Source organism: Choloepus didactylus, chromosome 27 (assembly GCF_015220235.1).
Source record: "Choloepus didactylus isolate mChoDid1 chromosome 27, mChoDid1.pri, whole genome shotgun sequence".
In the NCBI taxonomy this organism is placed as follows: domain Eukaryota; kingdom Metazoa; phylum Chordata; class Mammalia; order Pilosa; family Megalonychidae; genus Choloepus; species Choloepus didactylus.
Genome location: NC_051333.1, coordinates 2,346,911 through 2,352,922, shown reverse-complemented (window position 1 = coordinate 2,352,922; position 6,012 = coordinate 2,346,911).

Genomic DNA, 6,012 nt, shown 5'->3' with positions numbered 1-6,012 from the left:
CTCCCTGACCCATGAGTAAAGACCATAACAGTCAAGAAAGGCGTAGCGGAAGACACCTGAAACCACCCATCTCCAAGCAGAACAGCAAATCCGAGTCCTGCATCTCAGATCAAATGCCAGAAATTAGCATGGCCCTCAGAGATTTAAAGGATGCAGGGGCAGTGGTCCACATCACATCCCTTCTTCATTCACCAGCTGAGTCCTGAATCTCAGTGGGCTCCTGGAACTGAACCAAGTGGTAGCCACACTCGCAATTGCTGTGCCAGCCGTGCCATCCTAAATCGGTCCAAACAGCCATGGAACTCGGGATGCAGCAAACGCACTCCTTCCAGTCCGATCAGTAAGGACCATCAGTTTGCATTTACTTGGAATGGACAGAAATGCACATACACAATCTTGCTTGAAAATCCATGCTAACCCTGTCGCTTCCCTTTACGTTATCATCTAAAGGAATCTTGAGTCTCCAGGATGTTTGGCAGAACTTCATCCAGCTTCCCTATTATCAATGAGGTCATGTTCATAAACAGATCTTCATAAATATGATCACTTGATAAATGACAAGCTGACATTGCAGAGGACTGGGAAAGGATAGTTTTTTCAACAGATTGATGCAGAAAAAACGAATCTTAATCTCTGTCTCATACCATATACAAAATCATTTCCAAGAATACTGTAAATCTAAATATGAAAGGAAAGATATTATGCCATCTAAAAATTAACATAGCAGAAGATGTTCATGACTAAGGAAAGGAAATATTTCCTTTCCAAAAAAATGCATTCACCAGAAAAGTTAAGTTACAGATTCAGAGAAAATATTTTCAATATATATATACTAGAATTGCATCCAAAATAAATGGATACAATTCAATGTAATTTCAATTTTGGATACAAAATTGATGTAAATTCAATGTAAATTCAATTTTGGATATTTTGGATACAATTCAGTGTAAAACTCCTACAAACTAGTAACAGAAAGGCAGGCAACCCAATAGAAAAATGGACAAAAGACTTGGATAAACACTCCATAAAAGAGAATATCCACATGTCCAATAAACACATAAAATGGTACTCCACCAGCCATTAGGAAAAGCAAATTAAAACCACCAAAATGAATGAAATTATAAAGACTGACCTTACCAAATGTTTGCAAGGATGTTGAACAATTGGAACTCTCATAAAGAGATAGTTTTCACATAAACTGTAAATTGGAACAGCTACTTAGAAAATCTGTTAGGATGAAACACATTGAAGACACCCATACCCTCTGACCTAGCTATTAAATTCCTGGGTGTATATTCAACAGATATATGTAAAGATGTTCACCAAAAGACGTGTATGAGAATGTTTCTAGGAGCATTACCCATATTATACAAAAAAGTGGAGACAATCCAAATGTTCATCAGCCATATAATGTATAAAATAATTGTGGTGTGTTCTTGCAGTTGAATACTATTCAGCAATGAAAATGAATGAACTGCTGCAGTGCACATGATGCGGATTAACTTTGCAGACACAATATGCAGTAAAAGAAGGCAGGTGCAAAAGACTGCACACTGCACAGTTCTGTTTATCTGATTCCAAGGAAAAGGGTTCTGTGCAGTTAGAAATCAGGACCGAGGTTATCTTTTGAGGCATGTGGAAGTGAAGCCCTTGAAGGGGCATGAGCAGGGCCTCTGAGACGACAGCCATACTCTATTACTTCATCTTGTGGTGAATTTACAGTTTGTTGGGCTTTATATAACTTGTGATTTCCACACTTTTCTGATGCATTTATACAGTAATAGAAGTTATCTAAAAATGTTAATATGGTGATCTCAGGATGATGCAATCTCCAACTTAACTGCAATGAGCTTTGATTATGTTTATAATATAAAATAAGTAGATTTTTTAAACCAGCACATTCATTTATGTAGGTTCCATATGATTGCATCTAATAAAGTGAAAGTTAGAGCATAAAGGCATTCAAAGAAATGTGGCAAAATTTTGACAATGGTTTCCTCTCAGTTAAGCAACTGAAATGATATTTTTCTTCTATAGATTTTATATTTGCTAATTTTTCAAAAAATTATGTATTTCTTTTATGGTGGAAAATAAATTTTTGCTTTTTCATACCAATTGATCTATTAATTCTGCTCTAAGAATTTATCTTAAAGAAGTCATACTAGAAGTGGATAAATATTTACATACAAGGATTTTCGTTCAACAAATATAAATATAAATAATCTAGAGATACAACTATTGGAAGATAATTATGTTAAATAGTAAACCCAATGGTAAAATATTATGATGCATCATTTAAAGTCATGTTTTAGATGATTGTCAATATGAAAATTACTTAAAATGAAAAATAATATTCAATATAATATGTATCCCAATTCTGTAAGATGATGATGATGACAATAGATGATAGATACATGGATGAATAAATAGGTAGATTAGGTATTTATTTACAAACACACACATAAACACATACATATATATTATAAAATGAGGGGACTGTGTATGCATATGTTTATGTATATACTGAGAAGGGGTGATATTGATTTCTCATTTATACTTTTTTCTATTTCTGCAGTTTAAAACAGCAATCATGAATTACCTTAGTAATTCAAATTTTAAGTTGTGACAAATATATTTAACGAAATAATTGACAAGACTTTTTGACTGATTAAAATTCTACTACAGACAAAATCCTCTGAGTTAAGCATTAATTTGCAAACAGAGGCACAGGTGGATAGTGTTTCCATTCACCAAGATAGGGAATTTAGGAGAGAATGTTGTGGGAGAACACTCGTTTAATAACAAGGATTTTGCAAAACCTGTACTGGGCATTGGAGTTTAAAATTTTGAATTGGATATGTTGATTTGTATGTGCATGTGGGACACCAGCCGCAGGTAAGCAGGTAATGATTAGGAGACTGGGTCTGGAGTTGAGGAGAAGGACTTGCTATACATCATTTGGGAAGCATCAGCGTGTAGTCATGGGAACATAACCACCGAAGATGGTAAAATCTAAGAGAACTGGTTCAAATTCAGGACCACGAGGAATGGATATTGAAGAATGGGGGGGGGGCATAAATTAGCCAAACAGACTGAGAAGTAAAAGCCAGGGTTAGGAGTTCATGGGGATTCTGAATAAGAGAGTTTTATGGAGAGAATAGCTTGAACAAACAACAGCAGTAAAAGTATGAGAGAATGGGTAATAAAAGCCAACTTACTGTAAGATAAGGAAATCCACCCACCACCACACACACACGGAGTTATTTGCTTCCAGGACAACCAGGTGAGGGCTGTAGGCATCCGAGACCCTGGGCACAGGTGTATGAAGGGCAAGGAGCATCTTCACCAGTGGCGTGGGGGGTGGGAAGGGCGGAGGCTGCAGTGCAGAGAGCAGGTGTTCCGCGTCTACGCTGGCTCGGCCACCAGGAGCCCCTGCAGCCAATGAACAGAGACAACGTCAACGCCCAGGACTCCCCAGAGACTCTCCCCACGTGGGGCTGGGGCCGGGCGTAGCCTTTTTCCCACCCAGGGCTGCCAGCGGGCCCAGGAGTGGGATCTGGTCTTGGAGGCGAGGAGTCCTGTTGGGTGGGTACTTTCTCCTGCCTTGTTCCCAGTGCCCTTTGCTCCCCCTTTTTTGTTCATTGCTGATCAGCGTGTACAATTTGCCCCATCCTCCCTTTAGCTTTCTCGGGGACTGGGGTCCAAGGCATCCTTTGAATGAGGGAAGCTCAGTTTCCCCATTGTGCTCCAAAGGTCCACCTTGGAAATGCATCTGTCTGGGGGGGTTTGGGTCAGTCCTTCACTCTCTCCAGACTCTAGGTCTGAAGTAGAGGATAAAGTAGGGGAGCTGTGACCCAAAGGTCAAGAACAGCTAGTGCCCGGTCCACGTTGGGTGAGTCTGGGGGTGTCACTGTGTCAACGGGGCTAGTAATAACATGCTAACTTGACTTAGGGTTATTGAGAGACTATGCAGTCCTGGGGTACGTGTCTCTTTATCAAGTGAGGAGCCTCCGTCATGGATAAATTAAATATCTTGCCTAGGGGAGTAAGAGGGGGAATCAATATTCAAACCCAGGTCTAATTGATTTCAAGCCCTGAAATCTTGCTTCTTCTGAATCATTCAAGACACCTAAGGAAAAAGACGAACCAGAAGAGGTAGAAGTATTGACAAAGGAAGGAAAGAAGGGAAGTGGGAGCTCTGGTGAGTCATTTATCCTCAAAAATAACCTTGGCTACCCAATCTTAATTTACAGAGACCTACAAACCTACAAACCTTCCTGTGTTGGGATAATCTTGCCGCCACCCCACCACATTTTACAAAAAATGTTTATTCCAAGATAATGCTTCCACCTGGGTTCTAATTCCATCCACACATCCTTAGGGCTTATCAGTTCCCACTCTGTGATGTAATGGAAAAGGTAGAGCGCTAAAATCAGGTAGCTTTGCGTTAAAATGCTTTTTCCTGAGACAGAGAACAAACTATTCAGCTTCCCAGAACCTCAGCTTTCAACTCTGGAAAGAGGGGACGATAATTCTCTTTATATATCAATATGTTTGTGTAAGAATTAGATGAGATGATGTAAGTCATTTAAAAAAGTACTTAGAAGTATTCTTTGTTCTTTCTCTTTAGCCTCCTACCTTTATTCTCAGCTCTGAGTAATGAGCTTGCTCAATCATCTCATCCTGAAAATACAATAATGCTCCCCAGAACATACTGATTTATTTACCTGCTACTGAGGTTTTTCTGTTGCCCTTACAGCCATGGTTCTCTTGTTATTCCTCTAACCCCTTCAGTGGATTGCTAGGTGGTAACGTTTAATTCAATTTGTGTGTATGTAAAAGTGTTTATATTTGGCAATCTTAAATTCATTCTCTTTTGAATAACCTTCATTTAAGTGCTTAACCCAGTAGTCGAAAGAGTCTCTCTCACAGGCACAGAAGTTTAAACAATTAAGCCTTAAATCTAAATGTGACCCCAGCAGCAGCTTACATCTGAGCACTGGTTTACCTGGGTTACTCCTTTGTTGGAATCTCGTTCTCAGGGTGTAATTGGTACACCAGATGTTGGTCAGGATTCAAATGCTGCAGTGCCAGCCTTTGTGCCGACTGCTACACTTGTAACCTCACTGAAACCTCACAAGGGCCCTCAGAGATGCAGGTATTTTGGTCCCCATTTTGCAGGAAAAGAAACCCAACCTCAGAGTTTCAGTTGCTCACCCAAAGGGACATATCTAGACTTCAACTTGGAGCTGTTACTCTGATCTGGGAGCCTGTGGTACTTGTAATCATAGAAATATATTCTCTCTCAAAATCTAATTATCTATGTAGAATCTGAACCTTCAGCCTCAGGGCCATGAGTGCACTGAGCTAATCAACAGCATAGTTGCCATCTAGTCTAAAAAACAAAAAAAAAAAAAAAAACTTTTTTTGGTTGGTCCGTCCATAACAATTGTCTAGGGGGTGCTGGCTCTAAACATCCCTAGTCTCCCAGGGTTTTTCCCTCCAGTGGGATTCTTCTTTTAATGTTTTCTTCCATATTTTAAACTCTTAATTTCAATTCCTCGTTACCCCACTGCTTTGACTCTCTGATGATAAATTGAGGTGATCTTAGCAAACCCCTCTTAAAAAGTTCCCCATGTACAGAGTGGCAGGCAGAGGCCCTAGGTTCCAACAAAGGAACGGAAAACAGATGTCCAGGTCTCTCTACTAAAGCAGAGAAAAGGCGGTGACAGCAACAAAAACCAGTGGTTAGCAGAATTTGTCCCTTGCGGATGGGTTGCGTCTTGGTGGGAAGCTTCCAATACCAGGAATACGGCTAGAAGGCTTATTGTGTGTCCAAAAATCAAGCAAGAAGAACCATAAATGCACATATGTCAAGCAAGGTGGTTTCCACTCCGATATTCCTCCTCAGAAAAGAGCGAGTTGCCATTTAGTTGACTCTTTAAATGTCTCATTACGTGGTGTCCTTTTGATTATTTTGTACCACAGATTAATGCTTTGGGAGGACCAGAT